This window comes from Pinus tabuliformis, chromosome 3_2 (genome assembly GCF_031772625.1).
Source record: "Pinus tabuliformis cultivar Carrire ecotype Pingquan chromosome 3_2, CPIR1, whole genome shotgun sequence".
In the NCBI taxonomy this organism is placed as follows: domain Eukaryota; kingdom Viridiplantae; phylum Streptophyta; class Pinopsida; order Pinales; family Pinaceae; genus Pinus; species Pinus tabuliformis.
Window position 1 is genome coordinate 111,763,577 of NC_142302.1, and position 24,160 is coordinate 111,787,736.

Genomic DNA, 24,160 nt, shown 5'->3' on the forward strand with positions numbered 1-24,160 from the left:
CATGTTGTCCAATGTTGTTGCACATTACTTGTAGCCTCTATTCACTCTTATGATCACATGATAGGAGAGTTAATCTTTTCTTTCTATCATTCTGACCATAAAGCACTCAATAAAAAATTATGGAATTATGGAAAGCACCCAATGAATCCATTGCCCAATTTTGGAATCACTTTTGTAATATCACTTTTCAAATCCCTGAAGGTGAAATTGATTGGAAATTTCTCAAAGAAAGATTTCAGTATCTTCTTCATGTATATGAAAACACACATGAGTTGGAATCATTCGAACCACTCCCAAAATACCTCGGTCTTATAGCTTCCAAATCTAAGATGGAAAATGTTTTTGTCACAAGTGACCCTCCATCTTCTTCTCATTAGACAGCTCTAGGTCTGCCAGACGAGGTGGGAGAAGTTGTCAACCCATCTGTTGAACTGTCACATCCTCCCACCCCACCTTCTCCAAACATTTGCACACATTTGGACTCTAAACCTGATGGTTGTCACGAGGTCTTGTCTTCTCAACCTCCATCCTCTAGTTCCTTTGATTCTCCAGATTGTATTGTGTTGTGTTCACTCATTCTTCACTTCACCTCATTTGCTCAGGTGGATTAAGTTATGAACGAAGTTGGTGTTAAGAAGCCAACTTGTATTGTAATTTTTTATAAGTATGTTTGGGAATATGAAGAAGAACTGGCAGTGAAGGATGATCTCCTTCCGACCACACCACATCCGATTTTTCTTGACATCTTTTGTGATTCTACCATTTCTAATTTCTCTTGTGAAAATCAATTCCTTGATGTTTCTACTTCTATTCATTCACATGACACTCAAGATGTCAGTCTATCATTTGATTGTAGAGAGGACACATCTTTCTTTTTGAATCCACCCAATTTGTCATATTTTATTTCTGTAAATTCAGAGGGTGAAAATTTTTGTTTCTCATCAACCCATTTATACGATTTGTTAGATCATGAGGATGCAGATGTAGATCTCAAATTTTCTTATCATAGATGTCGTGATCTCTTCACTCACTCATTCGATCACGATGTTGATTCACTCGATATTGATCTTTCTAGGCAGTTACTATTTGATGATCTACCCGTTGATGAAGAGGAAACCCCTCAAGTTGTCAACGCACTTCAGATCGAGCTGATGGTTATGTCAGGTTCTCATTGTCTTGAGGTCAGTTCTTCTCCTAGTTAGAAATCTGTTGAAACGCCCCAAGCTCCTCACCACTCTACTATTTTCATTAAAGATAAATCTGATCCACAGGTCTCACATCCTCCACCAAAATCACATGATCATATCGGTCATGCATTGGAGGAGTCATACATAAAATTTCATGTTGCTAAGATGAAGTTTTCTCCTTTTTGCATGTTTTCTCATTTATCAAGATCAAAAGAATGTGCATGTTTGTCATCTATGCACAATGTGATGCTTCGCCATGGTAAGTCAGCAAAGTCTTTGTCCTACGCTTTTACTATTTCCTTTTCTGTGGATGAATTTAAACTTTGAGTGTGTTTGTATTCATTTTTTTATCTTTCTTGCATATTGGTTCATCTGAATATCTTTCTTGTGGCCCATGCCTTCACCAACATGGGCCAACAAATGTGGCGATGGCTGCATTGGAAGTATCACTTTACATTATTAGGCCCATACATTGTATAGCTTAGGAGTAGGAGTAGTTTTTCTTTATTTCACTCTTTCATTTCATGTTTAGCTTTGATTACTCACTTTTATTTCTTTAGTTCTATCTTTTGCTTGCTTGTTTGTTTTCTTGTTACGCACTCGTAGTATTAGCTTTACGTGAAACCATGTTTAGATATTGAGACAAGCAAGGTGAAGTACAAGATGACTTGTACAACTATCAACATTTGGTTATTTTTTATCCCCTCATTTTATGAAGATATTACATTCTTCAGTCAATGATACCCTGATGGAAAATACGTTATGTTCAGAGTGAGTCTTTGTCAAAACACAATGCTTGCACTTTTAATTAGTACTGCCTACTCTAATCAGTTTTTCTATATTTGATTAACGCTTGTCAACTCTTTCAACTAGAGTAAGGTGAGGTATAAAACCTTAACAGGTATGTTAGAGGTATATCTAACATACTTCTCTAAAGGGAAAACCTCTTCTTCTCTCAATAAGCCAGGATCCCTCTTCCATCTCATGGAATAAGTAAGTGCCTACGCGTAGTTCTATGAAAAGTAATAATAATAAAAAATAAAAAGGAAAACAAAATAAAATAAGACGAATGAATACAAAGGATTCCTATGCAGAGAGGTGAACCAAGTAACTTCGTCGGTGTACTGTCTGGGCTCACTGGTAGTGGAGAGATGCTTGTGTTCCTTAAATGACTCCATTGAGGTACTGTCCAGGTCTGCTAGCAACAAAGCAACACCAAAGATGAAAATTAAACTATGACAATCTATATTACTTGTGCATCAATGTACCCCTCATCCCTAATCGAAACAACTCAGTTGACTTGTCTTGGTATGTGCGTTGACTGATCAAGAGAATGGCAGGGACTATATCCTTAACTCAAGCTAGTGAAGGAACCATAATGATCAAAGAATTGAACAAAACTATCAGAGGAATTAGACTCACTTTACACGAGACAAGGTCCATATAGAGAGTTGGAATTCTACTAGTGTGTCACCAATGTTGTAGTAGCTACAACCACCCTCCAAAATTTTTCCTTCGCTTTGTTTTGGGGCCTCCCTAATAAAATCTCAGCAGCTTGTCTTGCACTACCCAGGTACTTATGCTTTCCTTCAGTTTTATCTTTTTCTTTAAAACTTGTATTTGCATACTTGCTTTGTTGTCTAACCATAAGCTAACCTATTCACTTAGCTTCATTCGATTCTAACATTGCCTTGATGATCCACGCAATCCTAGAGGGAAACAAACCTTGCTCTCAGGAAATGCATAGTGCAACCCAGCAGTGAACTTTAGCTCTAGAATTGTGTAGACACAACTGGCAACTTGTCTTTAGCTGGGAAACTATGCAGATCAGTTGAATCCATCAAGTGAGCCTTCAACTCCAAAATTGAGCAGAGCCAGCTGACAACCTACCTTCAGCTAGGAAATTGCGTAGGGCCTAAGAGGCAGCCCAAAGCCACTTAACCCAGAAATTGCGTAGAACATATTGTGCTCAGAAACAACTCAGTGCATGAACTAGAGAGTTGCTCATTCCTTCCCAAAACAATGTAATATTTCGAGGTAGTGCATGGAGATTTTCCCAAAAAGAAATAAGATAAGAGGAAAACAATCGCTAGGAAGTAGGGACTTTTTATTAGTTTCCCAGGTGACACATTTCCATCTTTAGAAGTTTTTTCCAAGTATCGTTGTTGTCTTTTATCTCAAGTATATGCGTCATGAACTCCATTTTGCTCAAATATATGTAATGGATGCCTTTAGAGCTCACTTATACATTCGATCATTAAGCTCTAGCCTCCCTAGGAGATAAAGGAGCCTTGAGAGCATTGACATCAGTTTTCAGGGTGATTTTTACATTTATAGCCTTTTGCTACCTTTTTTATCGCTTCTATTTGCTTAGCTTGTGAGAGTGTTGTTTCACTCGTTTTGTTGAATGACCGCCGAAATTTTAACTTGTTTTAACTTTTAGAAGTGTTGTTTCAAGTTATAGGTTGCCTTTCTCAAGTGTCGCATGAGTTTTCCCTTTTTTTCACCAACGCTCGTTGTTGTGGCGAATCCCTTCACATGCCTCTTTTCCTTTAGTTTAATCCATTGCTGCACATTTTTTACATGCATACATTTACCCTTAGTCAAATATGCACTCATCCTTAAAGAATCCTTCAGATAATCTTATTTGCACACTCCTCATGGACATATCTACGCTCCCCCTACCTAGATCTCACACTTCATTGCATGCATTGTGCAACATGGGAGCACAAAGCCTCTGCCTTCACTTATGGAATTGTGTAAAGGCTATCCTGGGCTGGTTCCAACTACGCACTATGCAGTTGCCATAGCCATTCTCCGAGCTTGGTCACTAAGACTGTGTAATGCACAGTCTCTCGCAGACCCTGTCTGAGACTGAACTACACATTGCGTAGTTCTAGTCATCAAGGTTCCACATTAACTGCTAGGACTGCACAATACATAGTTCCCATAGTCACTCAGCCACCACATGTGAGTCAAAGTTGCACATTTCATGTCATGAGAGGCCCTGATTTCTACTTGATCATGCTATAAAGTTAGATTTGTAAGAGCTAATTTTTGTTTTCTATGAGTGTCATTTTTGTCCCATAGGTACGACACTCGTGAAGTGATTCTCTCCAGTAGTCATTATACCAAGGCACCAAAGAGAGTTGTTTCAAGAGAGACCACTAAAAGAAGAACTCGGGAAGAAGTTGATCAAGTGCCAATTTTCTTGCTAATATATGTAGATGCGCGATTGTTTATAAAAAAAGGAATCAACACCAACATGGAAATAAGACCAACAGTAATGGCAGAAGGCATAAATCCAGTACAAAATCAGGGAAAGACAAAATTGGTGACATAATAAAAGGAGAACGAAGATGTAGAGCAAAAGCGCATTCAATATTCATGCAAGCAACTTTGACAATAGAAGAAAAACTAAGAAAAGGACACAAACAACAGAGCAAAAGAAGAGAGAAGAGCAGAGCTTGCAGGTAGCAGAACTGAGATCGCAACAAGTAGAACAAGAACTAAAGGAAGAGTAGGAGCCGAGAAGGAAATAACTCTAAAAGAAGAGGAAACAAGAAGAAGAACAAAGGCAAGGCGCAATGACATAACAAACATCACCAATACTAGTTGGTTAGCCAGAAAAACCAGCAGCTGAGGAAGAGAGTGAACAGATGCAAGTGCCCTCACCAAAGCTAAGCCCAAAAACTAAGTCAGGTTAGAGGTCAACAGGTACATGGATCAGCTAAGGCGAGAGGCCAGTAAGGATGACTTGGAGTTGAATGCACCAAACATGCAGAAGCAGACTGGTGGTCCTCTCATGGTCTATAGCATGCTGCGCATGCTTCAGGATGAGATGGACATAGGTTCGAAGACCGTATGCTCGGATGCCATGGAGGAAAGAGTCTGCTTTCAGCAAGACAACATCAAGTAGTTTGGGGGCATCACAGCACAATACCAAGCTTGGCATAAGTACATGATCGAGAAGCATCAAGTGGATGTTTCCGAGTTGGTCTTCCCGCAAACCTTAGAGTCATAGCATTTTGCCATGTTAGGCTATCTCTAGCCTATTTGAGTACATTTTGTCTGTAATAACGTTCATGTCCTTGTTGAAGATTATTCGGTTCCATATATGGAGTGAGGTGGATGTTTATTTTCTTTGTTGTAAGCATGCTAGTTGCACTTTCATAATAATCTCAATGCTAATAGGTGGTACTAGTTAAATTGGAGTCTAGACTACTGAGAGGTTCCATTGTAATGAAGCTTTATAACTTTAATTAGTGATACCTTTCAGTCTAGAAATCATTTTTTTAGTAGCTATTATTTATGTTGTACCAACTTAGGAATGTAAACTTGCAATACAAAAATCTAGATGCAATTGTGTAGCTAGCAGGTGCCTTAAAGCTATGTTTTCTACAAATTATTTTATGTATATTATTATTATACACAATCTTACATATTTATGTATTAAATAAAGCTTTAAGATAAATTAAGCATTATAATTGGACAATCTAAATAATTGATATAACATCTCAATCACATTTAAAACTAAAAAATAAATAAATTTTTCACACATAATTTAATACATCAACAACATACATTTTGCAATTAATTAACTTAGCTCATGTCTATAGGATTTCCAAAATATTCTAAAATATCTAAAACCAAATAGGTTCTCTCAACTAGTCCACAACAAAATAAAAAACAAAACAAAATGCATATCATATTAGAACTCACTGTTTTTTTCATTCGCTTTTTAAATTAAAAAAACACTCTTAAACACAATACCGAAAAAAGATATTGGAATAGTCTTTGAACGAGAAAATTATAATGAATGGAACCATAAAAGGGAATAACTTGCCCAAAAGGAAGAATGCAAAATATTCATTTTCTCTCAATTAAATTAAAGTATAAACTTCCAAATAAAGAGAAATATTTTGGCTTTTATATTTGAAATTTTGGGTTGAGAGCAATCCAAAAAAAATATTTTTCAAATTTTCTGTAATGAATAACAATTTTTATATACAGATTCCTAGATTTCCGGCTTAGGAGATTTTTATATACAGATTTCTAGATTTCTGTAAAAAATATTACTCATTTTTATTATATTTTTTCCATCAGACCCAGAAAACGGAATAACTTAGCCAAAATTCATAATGCAAAATATTTCTTCTCTCGATTAAATTAAAATATAAACTTCTCAACCACAAAGAAATATTTTGGCTTTTACTCGCAGCAATTTAAAAAAAAGAAAACAAGAGAAAAGTGATTTTTAAATTTTTTTAAAGAGCCGCAATTTTTATATACAAATTTCTTGTTTGAGGAGAAATATCTTAAAATTATTACTCATTTTTATTAATACTTTTCCATATGATATTATTGGAGACAAATTGACTGAACTAGAAAAGGGAATAGCTTAGCCAAAAGTAAGAAAAAAAAAAAATATTTTACTTTTAATTAAATTAAAATATAAATTTCTTTTAATTAAATTAAAATATAAAATTCTGAGAGAAATATTTTGACTATTTTAAAGTGAGAGCAATTAAAAAAATTTAATTTTTCATTTTTTCTTTTAAATTCACAATTTTTATATCCAAATTTCTTGTCTGAGGAAAAACATATAAAAATTATAACTCATTTTTATTGATATTTTTCCATCAAAGGAAATTATTACATACTAAAATGTAAATTGCAGTAACTTTCTCAGCGTTCTGAGTGCACAACATATATCTTTATCGGTGGAGATCTAGCCATAAATATGAACTTCATTGCTATATACCAAAATTATTGAAATATATGGAAGTAAATACAAAATTTTATTAAAATATATGTAGGTAAATGTTAAACTTATGAAAAAAATATGGATATTTATATGAGTTAAGGACCAGGTAATTTTTTTTAAAGCATCCTATTTTTAAAATTATTGACAAATAAAATATTACTAAAAAGGAATGAGGAATGAGGGATGAATATGGAAAATCAATTATTATCTTTGATGTTGAGCACTTCAATAACCATAACTTGCAGTTCCATGGAAATGCTAGTACACATTTCTCTTTAAGTATATGGAAAATTTTAACCATGCAAATACACAATTTTATAGCCTAGTATGATGTGTAACTCTCTTTATCCATCATCAAAGTTGAAATTTTGCTCATGTCACCCAAAATATATATTTTTTAAAATATAAAATAAAAAAAGTAAATAATTGTACAAAACATTTAAATAATGTCGGCTCATCAAAAATAAAAGGTGAAAAAATTCTCTCCACTCATGTTAGATCTTTATTTAAGATGGATCTACGCTAGTTATATAACAGTTGCAATTACACCTTAAGTGATAGAGTATGTCTAGTATGCCGTGTGTTCAACAACATTTGTAAGAGTCGGTGGATTGGAGCTGAAATTGTGTTATAGCATCAAATCATTTTAGTATACTAAGAAAAATTTAAGGTATCTAAAAGACACTTAAAGATTTAAAATTACAATAGAAAATTTAGTTAAAAAGAGGAAAATAAATTACAAATTGAGAGTGGGAACACACATGGACACCCACATATCAAAATTCATACAACAGAATATAGATGTGAGAATACACGTGTGCTCTCTCTCATTGTTAGCAGTGGAATAAAACTAATATTCTTGATATATTTCAGATATACATCATATAACCTATGAAAATGTAAATTTGTGTGTGCCTTAGTTTCATAAACCTTAACATTTTGAAACTCCTTTGCAACCTTCACAAAAGATGATTATTTCACATCGTGGACCGCGAAAGATGTCCATGACTAAAGGTAGCATCCTTGGCACAATGGAAACTTGTTGGCAGCCTCACTTTTCGTTGAAGAACTCTAATAGTTGGAAGGATGAATTCCTTACCTTTAAAGTATTGCCATATGTGTTGGCATTATGATGTAGGTGTTGTCCTTGATGGAAACTCACATAGATGACAGTTCACAGTGCAACACGTTAACAACAAAGGATTATAGAGATTGAAGAAAGAGAGAGGTTTAAAAAGTATACATTGGTTCACTTTGTCCAAGTAGCATATACACGTGGGTCCACAGAACAAAAAGAGCGTATATGTATACACGCACTCTCCCAAGAGGAAAAGTGCATACAGGTTGGAAAAACAAATAAATTCAAGAGGAGACAATACCAGGGGTCAATACCATGGTATTAGCCCACAATTTTGAGCATAGTAATGACTATTTGATCCCACGCAAGAATAACATGGGTCCTAATTTGTTTTGGTACGAGGTATTGAGAAAGGCCTAAAGCTATATAAGGAGGAGAAGATTATTAGGCCAAGGTGAGAAAGTAATGAATATTTTACGAAGAGTGAATATATCTAGTTCTTTGCTTCATCTGAACTAAGGATGAACCTTAGTGGTTGATGAGGGATGGATCCAATGATGGATCATGATCATAAGACCTTAAATGAATTATCATTATGTGGTCTGATCATGGATAGTTTAGATTTGAATGCTAATGCGTGATTTACACTGTAAATGTTCTGATCTGTGTATGATTGAAGTCTGGAATAGTTGTGATGTTTTAAGTTAGTGTTTGTAGATCTGTACACTAGTTCTCTTTGATAAAAACGCGTATACATGATGGTTCGACCCATTGAAGTAGCGTATACATTATGAAATATGATGTTTGAAAGTGCAGTTGGTTCTGGTTGTTGATGCCGAGTTCTAGGTTCTACTTTGTGTTCTGGTGACAATGATCTGAATGTTTAGATTGATTGATTGTGATTTTCTTCAGTGATGATGGGCTTTCAGTGATTGATTGATTTAGTTATGGTTGATTTCGAAATTAAGGATTGGGTTTTAGTTATGACGGAGATTGATGATCGAGTTTCAACTATTGGTTAATGCAGATGTATTTAATGGATGTATTGTAGTGGTAATTGATTTTGAACTTCAATGTTATTGATTGGTCCAATATGAAAATTTGATGAAACGTGGCATTCAGATTGTGGTGCCGTGTTCAAAGATTATCCAGTCTGAAAATTTATGAAACATGGTCCCTAGAGGAAAAGAGAAGGTCATAGCTTTCTGTAGGCTGACACCTACATAATGGTAAACATATTGAGCAGTATAAGAGCTAGGGGGTTGGAGCTCCCTTTTAGTAGAAGATGGAAAATGAGTGAAGGTTGGAGCATTTTGTAGGCCAGCGCCTATGTACTAGTAAATGGATCGGCTAATACAAGAGCCAGGGGATTGGAGCTCCCTTCTAGTAGAAACTGGAAAATGAGTGAAGGTTGGAGCTCTCTGTAGGCCATCTCTTACGTACTAGTAAATGGATCGGCTAGTACAAGAGCCTGAGGGTTCTAGCTCCCTTCCAGTGGAAGCTGGAGAATGAGAAAAGGTTGTAGCCTTCTGTACGTGGGTGCCTGCATTCTGGTACGAGTTTTCACTATTACAATATTGTAAACATGTTTTTGTTATATTGAAAGAAGACAACAACAGGTGGCTTTTGTCCCGCATTGGGTTTCCACCTTAAATCTTGGTGTTCATGTGTGTTGCTTATGTGCAATGGTTTATTTTGTTATTACTGCAAATGGTTACTGTCTATATGGTTAATGAAGTATTGATGCACTGATTAAAGATCAACATATGATGAATTAACTAAATCATAAGTTTGTTGGGTATACGCAGGTTGCTTTAAAGGCAGTTGCGTGTACACGTGAGTTACATTCATTGAAGTAGCGTATATAAATTTAAGTATGAAACGAAAAAGTTATTGATTTGTAAATACTGACTCAACCCCCCCACCTCTTAGTATTATTCCAAACAATTTGTATCAGAGTAAGTCCTTTGGCAAAATCTTGAGCGCTTGAAAGAGATCCGTAGAAGAAATGGGAAAGAAGCTAAAAAAGAAAGTTCCTCAAAAAAAGAAGACATCTCAAAGGAAGAGTGATATTAGGAGAGATAATGGGTCATTAGATGGAAGCAATTATTCAGATTCAGAATCACATCACATTGAAGATAAGCAAGCAAAAGAAGTATCACGTACAAATTTTTGGTCTTCTAGTGATACTTATATCTATTCACGCAATGTTGAAGATATTGAAAGTGATCGTGAAAGAAACATTGAGGAATAAGTTAAAAAACTCATAGATAAAATCATATATCAATGAGATCTATTTAACAAAAGGGAGTGTGACTTCAAAGAATAATTTACTAGATTAAAAGCTTAGTTGGAGGAAGGAAACAAAGTATGGAACCAATACAAGGAAAAGGAAGATTAATGTCAAAATCTACAAGATGAAGTGACATCATTAAGAAATGCAGTAAATGAAAAGAATACAACAATCAAGAGACTTAAAGATAGGTCTAGTTACTATGAGAGTATTGAAGCTAAGATCCTCTCTCTAAAAGAAGATATTGAAAATTCAAATAATAAAATTGAAGAACTACCTTGAGCAGATGAAGAACAAGAAAATGAGATTCTCAAATTAAGAAAACAAGTGGAAGAAGGAAGAAAGGTTAAAGAAATCATGAAGAAGAAATATCTGAAAAAGGAAGAGCAATATCAGGTTGAGGTAAATATCTTCAAAGGTAAATTAGAAGAAAAGGATAAACCGTTACGATTTCAAGATAGTACTAAGATTTTGGATAATATTCTTAGTAGTCAAAGGTCTCTTACAATCAAAACTGGTCATTATTTTCATCAAACCGATGAAGGTGAATCTAGTTCACAGGATGAGGCAAGGAACTCTAATGAAAAGTTTGAAATTCTCAAGAAGGAGATAAGAGGTCAACCCCATCAAAAACCAAAGAAAGAAAGTATTCAAAGAAAATCATTTACTCCTAACTATGGAAGTGATAGTAGGTTCTTTCCTCTGATGAATAAAGTTGAATGTTTTGTATGTCATCATTTTTGACATGTTGTAGCGAGATGCAGAAGTAGAATGGCTCAAGATAATAACCGTCACATAGAAAAATCATCAACTTCCAAGTACTTTAAGGGATATTGTTTTTCTTGCAATATGTTTGGTCACAAAGCCATTGGCTGCTATAGAAGGAATATGAAACATGTAAGATGTTATGCATGTAACAAATTTGGACATATAGCAAAGGAATGCAGGAGTAAATTTTGGCCACCATACCAAAAGGAGAAAACATCATCACACTTGAAGATATGGAAGAAGAAGGAAGTACAGTTAGAAATAAGCGACATAGCACAACATATAGACATACCCGAATCAGGGGGAGTTGAAAGTGTGAAACTTCAAAATTCCAATTCTCATACGCAGTTATCATGAAGACAAGTCACGTATATATGCTAGTTGGAAACTGCACAATCATGTATATGTTGTTTTGTTGACGAAGCAGTGGGACAGACGGAGGAAAAGGGGTCTAATATGGTTCAATCAATTATCAATTATCTTTTCTATTATAATAGATGATGATTATAGTCTGCTGATGATATGCAGAATTGAATTTGGCCATCATAAGTTATTAATAACTTGATGAATAACTGGTTTATGATGATGCCTTGATGATTCTTACTGGCAAATGAAATGATCATAACTGATAGTGAAAAGATGGCACAGGATCACGGGGAGAATATGATTCTAATAATGTGTTGTTCGAAATATGCATGATGATACTTATAATGCTTGATTCACATAGTTTCTTTGATTCAGATGACTCTTTTGATGACAGACATATATAGGTTGTTGATCTTGATGCTGTTGACAGATGCTTATGGTATAGATCATATATGGTGTATGATAGTTGCTGATGACTATCATGGTCTTGTTTAGATTGTTGGTCTTTGTTATAAATGTCATGTATATCATTTGATGTAAAGGTCATGAAAATACCTAATTTGTATCCCCACTATGGATGGGAAGGATGATGTAATAATTGTTATCTCGGTCATGTATAAACATTTGGTATATCCCCACTTGGTTGGGTGGATGAGTCAAATTTGGTGTATCCCCACTTGGTCGGGTGATTGATGTATGTATGATTCATTGGTCTTAGGGATGTCATACTCGCTTAGTTGAGTTATAGAGTCAAGCTATTCTTTTGAAAAATATCTTTGTAGACTCTGCATGTACTCAGGGGGAGCATGGACAACATAATAAATATCAAAGAGGGAGAATATCTTGGTCCACCCTTTGCCCTTGATGTCAGAGAGGGAGAGTATATTGGTGTTGTGGTTGCCATCAAGTCCAAAGGGGGATATTTTTGGCATTACGATACAGGTGTTGTCCTTGATGGAAACTCACATAGATGACAATTGACAATGCAACAGGTTAACATCAAAGGATTACAGAGATTGAAGAAAGAGAGTGATTGTAGAAGTATAGGCTAGTTCACTTTGTCCAAACATCATATAGACGTGGGTCCATAGAACAAAAATAGTGTATACGTATACACACACTCCCAAAAGAGGGAAACTGCGTACAGGTTGGAAAAACAAGTAAATTCAAGAGGAGACAATACCAGGTGTCAACACCATGGTATTAGCCCACAATTCTGAGTGGAGTAACAAATATTTGATCCCACCCAAGAATACCATGGGTCCTAAGTGATTTCTGTTTGAGGTATTGAGAAAGGCCTAAAACTATATAAGGAGGAGAAGATCATTAGGACAAGGTGAGCAAGTAATGAATATATTATGAAGAGTGAGATCAAAAGAAAATATGCATGTTATGGGTTTCTGGTGCTTTGCTTGATATGAAACTTAGTGGTTGATGAGGGATGAGATCTAATGATGGATCAGGATCATAAGACCTGAAATGAATTATCATTATCTGGTCTGATCATGGATAGTCTAGATTTGAATGCTAACGCATGATTTACACTGTAAATGTTATGATCTCGGCATGACTGAAGTCTGGAATAGTTGTTATGTTTTAAGTTAGTATTTGTAGATCTGTACGTTGGTTCACTTTGATAAAAGCGCGTATACACATTGGTTCGGCACATCGAAGTAGTGTATACATTATGAAATATGATGTTTGAAAGTGCAGTTGGTTCTAGTTTTTGATGCAAAGTTTTGGGTTTTCCTCTATGTTCTAGTGACTGTGTTCTGGTGATAATGCTCACAATGTTCATATTGATTGATTGTGATTTGCTTCAGTAATGATGGGTTTTCATTGATTGATTGATTCAATTATGGTTGATTCAAATATTGATGATTGGGTTTCAGTTATGCCGGAGATTGATGATTGAGTTTCAGCAATTGGTTGATGCAGATGTATTTGATGGATGTATTGTAGGGGTAATTGATTTTGAGCTTCAATGTTACTGATGAGTCTAGTAAGAAAATTTAATGAAACATGGGCTTCATGTTGTGGTGTTGTGTTCCAGGAGTATCCAGTCTGAAAATTTAGGAAACTTGGTCCTTGGAGGAAGAGAGAAGGTCATAGCCTTCTATAGGCTAGCACCTACGTACTGGTAAACATATCAACCAATACAAGAGCCAACGGGTTGGAGATCCCTTCTAGTAGAAGCTAGAAAATAAGCGAAGGTTGGAGCTTTCTATAGGACGACGCCTACATACTAGTAAATGAATCTGCTAGTACAAGACCCAGGGGGTTGGAGTTCTGTTCCAATAGCAGCTAGAAAATGAACGTAGGTTGGAGCCTTCGGTAGGCTGGCACCTAAGTACTACTAAATGGATCGACTAGTACATGAGCCATGGGTTGTAGCTCCGTTACAGTAGAAGCTGGAGAATGAGATAAGGTTGTAGCCTTCTGTAGGTGGGTTCTTGCATACTGGTATGAGTCTACACCAGTAGAAGATTGTAAATAGGGTTTTCTTATAATAAAACAAGACAACAACAGGTGGCTTTTGTCCCACATTAGGTTTCCACCTTAAATCTTGGTGTTCATGTGTGTTCCTTATCTGTGACAGTTTATTTTGTTACTACTACACATGGTTACTATCTATATGGTTAATGAAGTATTGATGCATTGATTAAAGATCAACATATGATGAATTAAATGAATCATAAGTTTGTTGGATATACGTTGGTTGCTTTAAAGATAGTTGTGTGTACACGTGAGTTACCTTCATTGAAGTAGCGTATATAAACTTGAGTATGAAAAAAATAATTATTTATTTGTAAATACTGATTCATCCTGCCACCCCCCCCCTCACTCCCTCTTAGTATTATTCCCAACAATATGTTCATATGTTATGGGTTATAATAAATATTATGTTGAAAGGTTGCGCAAATCAAGATTCAATTGGTTAAAGTAGATATAATGGTGGAAGAACTTTCAATCATCTAACATTGAATCTGATGGTGTAGAGGAATGCCGAGGGGCACATGGGGGAGTTCTTCCCAGAGGAATGGCATTAAGGTGTAATTAATTAATTAATTAATTTACTCATATATTTATTCATTTTATTTTTTCATCCCCTCCTATAAGTCCCTAACCATATACTCTATTTAGTAGTAGTTAATATTGCATTTATATTAATTATACTTGCATATTTTTCATTAATATATAATCCTTTTTAATATTACATCTCATTAATCATTTAAACATTTTTAACTACTTTCCATTAATAATTGTTAGATTTTTTCTTAGTCAAATATTTATTAATTAAACGTTATAAATTTTATTTTATCTAATTTTTTTTACCATTATAGAATCATCTGTTAGAATTACTTCACCTCCCTTGTATATCTAGATTATTTAATTTGCATTTTTGGATCAATTTCTCCATCTTAGTCTTGACGATAAGCCACATTAGATGGTTCAAAATATATTGTCCCAAAATCCTTGATGTGATTATATTGGAATATCTAAATCTAAACTTCTAATTTATGAACAACAGAACTTTATATTAATGATAATATTTAAGTACCTATTTTATTTCCAAAATTAAATAGTGTTCCTTTGAGTTCGTACTATAGGAATTTATACATTTCAATAGAGATAGTTAAATATCTATTCAACATATTCTTAGAAGAAATTCACTATGACATTGGTTCCTAGATACTTTTAGATTCGCAAAACAAAAATATAATTATTGTATGAAAAATTTAAGATATTAATGCATGAATTTCTCATGTGTGATAGTGTTATCTCAATATGGTTTGTTAGTTTTTATTTTCATTCACATATTTTACCACCGATCCAACTACTTTACAACCAATCTAATTACTGTGCCACCGCATAGTTGTCATTGACTGCAACTTTTATTTGACTTTACACTGACTTTGAGAGTGATATAATTGAGATGACATGTGGATAAAATTCAGGTCTTCATTTATGGTCACTTTCATTTGAGGTCATTTTGGCATGCTCAAACCCAACTGGAACTGTAACTCTAATACTTAATCAGCTAACGGCTACAAAATTGTGTGTGGTTAGAAAATTGATGAATATTTAGTTATTTCATCAAAATGAATTTCAAACCACTTCACAAAAGAATAGATTAAAATATATGAAGAATGGAAAATTTACCTCAAATATTCTTTGGTACAAAATCTTAGCTCAAAGAAAGTGATTATAGCAAAAAACGATAAAATAGTGTGTAATTTAGCTAGTATTATGTTTTCTAATGAACAAAATGGTGACAAAAAGAATTTATTTCGAGAGTCTAACTAGAGGTTCTATGTAAATTTATGACATAAGGTATTTTGAATTTATTTCAAGCCAATTTTTATAAAAAAAGATAGCTATAAAGAAAGATACTCCATAAATTTAAAAAAAAATCTTATATATATATATATATATATATATATATAGTATTTGTTGCATGGGTCATCACAATTCCAACTTGTTATGAACAGACCTAGTTTAATTATTCTTATCTATTTCATGGACACATAAACTGATCCATATTAGATCATTATATTTCTTCATCCATATCAATGATTTCAGAGTGGAAAAAGTGGAGGAATCAACTCATAGGGCCATTTTTACTGGTAACACTTAGGTTGGAAAATTTGGGTCCGAAGGTTTCCTTGATAATTTTGAGGAATCAACTGACATTTTTTTGGGGTAATTTTTTTTTGCTATGTGCAACACTTTTTTCTCCTTTTCTACACACAGACTTTTCCAATGACATAAAAAAAAATTCAATTGGAGTCTATATGGAAAAGCTATGTCACTCAAAAGTTAATCTTCTTATTTTTACCACCTGTTATACAAAACATTGTCACCATGACATTCTATAGTCAGTCTGAGTCTATCACCACTCATACTTTCCTCCTATGCAAGTCTTAAACCTCAGCTCTTCATGTCAAGCCTTGAAAAATTAGAGAAACCCCTTAAAAATCTCTAAAACTCTAGTTCTGCACTTTCTCTTAGCATTACCTGCAGTCCCGCAAAAACTGGTCATGTCCCCTGCGGACCTGCCCGCTCTGTTTCTGTGTAATGGGTGCAGATCCCTATAAAAGTAAAAAAGGCGCAAGTATATTCTTAAAAACTCACTTTGGGTTATTTCTAGAAGCTTCTAGAGGGAATCTTGAGGTGGCAAATTCGCTCCTTTGAGGTTCATGCATCCCATACCTAAAGGAGCTAACCCCTTGATGTGAGGAGCTTATCCCTTTGAAGGAGGACTCTATCCCTTCATAGGTGGACCTGTAACTTTCTTCCTCTGCACTATAAAATGAGGCATTGGGCTGGTTACTGAAGAGGTTGAAAGATGAATATTTTGGAGGGTAAATGATGTTGGAATTTAGATTTCCTAATTGAGCTTGAGAGGAGAGATTAGATACCTTTTGATCTTATTGGGAAGAGTGTAAGGATTTTCAAACTAGAGGAGATTCTTGCTTGGACCCTGGGAGGAGCTTGTACAACATCAAGGCACCAGAGGTTGTAAAGTTCTTCTTTGTTCAAAGTTAATACAATCAAGTTTATTTTTCTCAATAAGTTGTCTTCTATGGTTTATTTCATGGATTCCTTGATCACCATGATGAATATGATTTATTATATTGGATATGCAGGTGTTATTTGATGTGTGCTTGTTTTTGTTTGCAGGTTCTTAAAAGGAAACTCATTCGGATGGTCGAAGCATGGCTGCCACAAACTAGTGTTGGATTTAAGGTAGGGTCTAAAGACACCTCTTGGTTTTTATTTAGAAATCACAATAAATTCAGAGAAAGGTAGATTTGCTTGTTTTGCTTGTTGCTAGATATCAATTGATACTACGGAGATCGGTCTTGTCTGCAAGAACGATTTATCTGGTAGAAAAAATGGCGACTCCACTAGGGACTTGAATTTTGGTTTTTTGCCTTTACTTTTACTTTTACTTGAGAAACTTTTTCTCTGTTTTTGGTTTTTGCTTGATGTGTGTGGGATTGGGTAGTTTATTAGATTCTGAATTGTTTTTTTTTTTTTACGCTTTTGAAAGAGGACCGCACATTCTGTTTGTAACACAGTGCGGACATCTACGTACTGTTGCTTTACTACACAGAGCGGTACAACATCTGGTTATACCAGAAGCCTACAAACCCTGTCAAATTTTTGAAAAACCTAAAATCTTTTCATCCAGTTAAACTTAGGATTTGTCTACATTTTTTAGCCTTTGCCTAGATCTGCATGTGTCTTGTCAAAAACTTCTTGTGAGTAAGTTTCATTAGCATTTTGGTTTTAGGTGATTTTCCAGAAGTTTTGCGTGCCTGGTTTGATTTTCGCTTGGTCTTTGTAGTAACTCAAAGATTAGAAGCCTAAGAAACCTCAGATTACCCTGGTTTTTGTTGGTCTTCTCAATGAGTCTGACTGATTTGTGAAATCTTCCTTTGGTGAGGAATATATCTCGTTTTCTCTTTTCAAAGCTTTGAAAGAACTTGTTTGAATGTTTTGAATTTCATTTTTTAAAAGGAAAACATAGCTGGGTGTTTTTTGATTAATTTTTTATTTTAAACGAATTAGTCCTTAGTTTGCTGAATAACTAAGTAAAACGTCCTCAAAAAGAAATTTTTTAAGCTTTTACTTCAACTAGGATTTTAGAAATTTGTAGATCTCAAGGTTAGATTTTTCATAGTTTTGAGTGTTTTCTGGAAATTCTAAAATCTCTTTTGAAAGAAATTGTTTTTTGTAGTTTTAAAATGTTGAAAAGAAAGGGATATTTTTCGTGAGCATAATTAGAAGTCTTGTTTTGAGTTTATTGAAAAAGACCAAAAAGTTTTTCTTTTAATTTATATGTTGAAGAAAGATTTGTTTTTCAAAGAAGTGCATTCTCAACTCTTTCTTTAGCTAGAAATTCATTGAAGAAAAAGAATTGTTTATCATCTTAGGTGCATTTTTAGTATTTTGGAGTCGAGTCTTCACACCATAAAGTTTCATCTCCATACCTTTTGACTTAAGAAACAACCATAAAAATAACGTTTAAAGTAAAATTTATCTAGCAATATTTTTATTTCTAAGGCCCTTTATCACCAACATAGCTTAGGCAAGTATCTTGGAGTAGGGAGTAATTAACTCTCCAAGATAGTTAAAAAAAACAAGTAGCTATATCTTGCGGTAGGAGATAAATTCCAATTGTTACATCTATGCTCTAGGAAGCTCCTCTTAAAGGAGTCAAGCACGAGATCATATCTGAACTAGTGGGGTAACCAATCGTTCCTCATTGGGAACGATAGCGGATATACATTTATTAAAAATGGTAAACCTCGGATTGACCATTGTCGAGGAACCTGGGGTCACTTGTTGGTAAATCTTGGATTATATTAAGGAGCCTTCAGGGGGATTGAGCTTTGTTACATTGCCCTTGCATGTGTATCATATCACAGACTGTTCCCTCAGGTATATTTGTTTCTATTGGTAACCACAGTGACCATAATCTATAGGATTCTTTCCTAAGGTGACGGTGGAGGGAAGATCCCACTATACCTAGAGCAGACATCGACTAGACTCACTTGGACTCTCTGGGGGGTTCTCTTCACTCGAGACAGTTTAGTGAAGAAACTTGTGCTAGTCTGTTTCATTAAGCAGGTTGTCGGGGTAACTGTTCCAACTGCCCTTTCTGTATTTAATTCTGTGACGTTGGATTTCATCACCAACTAGTGTTTTCGGTATAGAAAGTTACTATTTGTGTATGGTTTGAACTTCTAGGTTTTTTAGGCATGTGATTCAAATTGTTTGGTTCTTTAGAGAATTTATGTGGTTTTATTGAAATTTTCTTTGTTTGCTTGTGAAGTAATTAAAACACTTAATCGTGGCTGAATTATCGAGACAATCCCGTAGACTTCGGGGGTAACCTCCCGAGTATTCAGCGAGCCATCTTGAAGGGCTACGAGGTCTTGTAACTTCTTGTGACAGTAGAGTTGGGTCACTGGAAGATAGAGAATCTTCCTTAGTTGTTCATCCTGATTATCAAGTTCAAGAAAAAAGTATATTTCCGAACCAATTTCATTTTCTGAAGTTACTAGTAGTATTTCTTCTACCAGTGAATTAGTTGAAGAACCTGAAATTTCTGAGCCTGAAACTGAACCTGCTACTACTGCATCCTCAATATTTGCTTCTCTAACTTCCAATGGTCCTGGTTTACCCAGGGTAGGAAGGATCATTACCCAAAATCTTCCCTCTGGACTTATTTCTATTGAAGAACTTGTTAGTCCGGAAGAAGGTATATCTATCCTTGAAAATCAACCAACTTTGGAACTTAGGGATGCTTGGTACGTCTCGTTAACCAACCTTTTATAAAATATGGGTCTAATTTTTTCACCACCTCACATTCCTTTTCATCCAACACCTAGAGGATAGTATCCTCCTTTGAATATGTCGAGACAGTCATCCATGTTTTCCCAATCACCGGAAACATTTTTGTATGACAGTCCTTCTGTTCCTTCTGGGTATCAGTCACTCACTGGTACTTTTTCAGGAGCATCTCCTCAACCCATTGAACATGGGCTATCAAATGGTAATAACGAAAATAAACAGTTGAGTGTAGAAGACATTCTTATAACGTCAGGTACCATTCCAAATCCCCAACCTCAAGGTAGTCAGTTACCGCCTGGGGGGCAACCTCAAGGTACTCAATTACCATCTAGGGGGCAACCTCAAGGTACTCAATTATCGTCTAGGGGGCAACCTCAAGGACAATACATTCCTTCGGGACAGTACATTCCTCAAGGTCAACCCCAGACTCAATATATACCTCAAGGTCAACCCTAGTATCAATATATACCTCAAGGTCAACCCGAGTTTCAGTACATGCCTCAAGGTTATCAACCTCAAGGTCAGTACCCAACCCAAGGTTACCAACCACCTTCTGGTCAATCATTTGTACAAGGAGCTAGAAATATACCTTTGAATTATCAACCCTACCCTCAACCCGGTTATGGTCCTCAATATGCTCAACCTTCTATGGGTCCATACCTCGGAATGAACATTGTGTGGGATCCATCTCAATCTCAACATATCTTGCAACCTAATGTACAGTTGTCATCTCAATCTGGACAACCTTTCGTTTCTGGTTCAACCCAGCAACCTCTCCAGCCTACTATTCAAAGTTCTACACCTGGTGTAGCTCATCATTCTGGGCCTAGTTCGCCTTGAACTCTGCCTCAAATGACTGCTGCAACTATTGCAACTTCTGTTCAATCTACCCCACCTACTTCTGGAGTATCGGCAGCTCCAGTTTCTACTATTCCTGTGTCAACTCCTCAAGCATCTTTACCTCAGTCAGGACCTTCAATTCAGACTTCAGTTCAGATGCCTGTAGGACAACCTGGTCCAAGGACGGTTGTCACAAGTCAATCTCAATTTACTTATCAACCGTACCAGGGACAATACCAATTCAGTCCTGTTGTTCAGCGCCCAGTTTACCAGTATCAACTGTACCTTGGATATACTTATCAACAACCCCAGTACGGTCTGGTTAATCCTGGTTTTCTGGGAGGATAAAATATCCCAAATGTAATTCCAATTCCAAGTTATCTATGATATCCTCCTCCTGGGGCTGGTCTTATGACCCAGGGTTTTCAAGACCCTAACTGTCAGTTACCGTTCATTACAAATTTGGACTTGCTTGATTTGTTGTGCCTTACAAACGATCCAATTAATTATCTTCCGTTTTGGCTGCCAATGCCGAATAAGTTGCCCAGTGATATCCCAAAGTTTGAAGGTAAATCAGGAGAGGATCCGTCAAACCATGTGATGACTTATCACCTCTGGTGTGCGCCTAACTTCATTATAGATGATTCAATTCGTTTACGTCTTTTTCAATGCACTCTGATTGGTCTTGCGGCCAAGTGGTACATTGAGTTACCGCGAGCCTATTTTTATAACTTTAGTCAGCTAGCTACTTCGTTCTTAGCTCATTTTCAGTTGCCTGCCAGATATGACAATGGCACGAAATTATTAACTTCATTAAAACAGTCAACGTCCACTTATATTTTAGATCACATTCATGAATGGCAACGTCGATTACGTTTAGTGAAAGTTTTTATTCCAGATCAAATTATAGCTGAATGGTTTGTTAAATCATTATTACCTAAAATCATTGAGGATGTAGCTAAGGCAGGAGTTGTTACTGAAGAGCAAGTAATTGCTCAAGCTCAGTACCTTGACCTTGTTTGTACACAGTCAGGTACTTTACACGAAAAAATCCCCGACCTTCCAAAACAAAATCAAATAATTGTAGCTCCTTCAGGGTCTCATGCCATTGATGGTATGATTGGTTTAGTTAATACCAAAAGTAAGAAGAAATCTTCAAAGAATTCTTCTCCTATCATAACCTTCCCAGATTCCCCGACAGGAGACTCTTCCGCTGAAATTCCTGCCGATATTCATGTCGTAGAATCATCTACGGCAAAATCAAAATCTGGTGGTAAAAAGAAGGTGAAGAAGAAAAATAAAAAAAATTTGAAAGAGAAATCAGATAAAACTGAATCTATCGACGAGAAACGTAAACCTCTATATCCGTGTCTCATTTATGATGAAGAGCATTTTACAAGAGATTTCCCTCATCGCGTTGAGGTTGCGAAAATCGTCAAAGTTTCTCAAACGCCTGCTGTCTTGAAGGATCCTTTTCCTAGTCAAGATAGTAATATGATCGATTCTTCCTCAAATGCCTCAGAAGAACCCATAATGATGATGTACCATGTTAGGATTGCAACACGATTGCAAGATTATGGATGTAAAAGTCCTGTTGGTGGTAAGGAAGCTGAATCTTCTAATTCAAACCCATCAACTTCAACTCCTTGTTCTGATCCGCTACAGATCGAGAAACCTAACCCAGACTTAGTAATCAAATCACCTACTAAAGGTATACTTTGAAATTCAGCTTTCAATCCGCATGCTAGAGCTGCTTAGAATTATAACATTGTTCAAGACTAAGCTATTTCCCCTTCAGCAATGTCGAATTTGGAGGTGCTGCGATCATGCCTAGCACAACATAAATTGCTATTGTCGGTTATAGGAGCTATTGATATTCAGGACTCAAACCTTATAATCTTTGATTTAGTAAATAGTACACCTCACCTTCCTCATGGCTTTCCAGATTCCAGTGTTAGTCAAAAATAGACCTTGCTTTAAGACTGTGATTGATGAGGGAGCTTCTACGTGTATTATGTCAATTCATAGTTGGAGATCACTTGGTTCTCCTACACTCAATCAATCCCCGATCATTCTAAAGGATTTTTATGGCCGTGGGTTCCATCCTTTTGGCATTCTACACGATTTACCTATAGGTGTTGAAGGCAAAACTATTAATCTAGATGTGCAAGTGGTTGATACCCCTCTAGATTACAACCTTCTCTTGGGTCGCAGTTGGTCTTATGCTATGACTGCTGTTGTTTCATCAATATTTTGGCTTATAAAGTTTCCTCATAATGGAAAGATCGTAACTATAGATCAGCTGACATATTTTTCATCTAACCCAGCCTCTTCTGAAAGTATACAACATGTTGGTAAAACAACTATCCTCTACAAGGATGTTGGAGTAGGATTAGTTAAAGATTCTTATTTACTAGGAACTTTTTCCTTTCATCCTCCTAATTTATCGCCCTCTACTACAACCATTCATATGATTTCATCAAACACTATTGTTTATGATGATCCTTGGATCGTACCTTATGAATCTAAGGTGGATTCATTTGGTGATGTGATGCCTTTGAGTCCCTATGAAATTGCGTACTAGGCTATACAATCATTTTCCGACCCTTGTTCAACCGAAATTGATCTAATTAATGTGGTCCATGGAGAATCACTTTCAACATCAAACTCAGATTCAACAAATTTTTCCAAGCTTGTTCATACTGATGAGTAGATTCATGAAATTTTGTCTGTTGATGACTTAGCATGGGAAGATCTTCATCATTGATCTTCGTTCTTACTTGAGCTTGATCACTTTGAGAATGATTTTTCATCTATTTCACTATTGATTATGTCAAAGAACCACAAGATCCATTGCAAAATCCTGATTCTGAGTTAAGTTTGGGAAATAATTCTCGAACGGTTGCTATCGACATTTTAGTTAAACCTGGAATTGTTGAAAACATTCATATAGGTGCCTCCTGTACGAAAAATGAACTCCAAACTTATAAGGCCCTATTTCGAGAATTCTTCGACGTGTTTTCTTGGTCATATGAAGAAATGCCAGGAATTGATCCAACAATTGTTCTTCATGAAATCAAAACTTACTCGGATGCTAAACCCATCTGGCAACGTTTGTGTCAGATCCACCAGCAAAAAGCTATTGCTATTAAAGTAGAAGTTGAGAAATTACTTAAAGCAGGTTGCATTTATCCAATTCCCTTAACGAATTGGGTATCGAATATTGTTCCTGTTAACAAAAAGCAAGGAACGATAAGAATATGTATCGATTATAGGGATATTAATTAAGCATGTCCCAAAGACAATTACCCAACTCCCTATATTGATCAAATCATTGACGACTGTGCCAGCAGTGAAATGTTCTCCTTTATGGATGTTTTTTCCGGTTACAATCAAATCAACATTCTACCTGCTGATCAACCAAAAACGGCTTTTATTTGTCCATGGGGGACATTTTCTTATTGCAAATTACCTTTTGGGTTGAAAAACGTCGG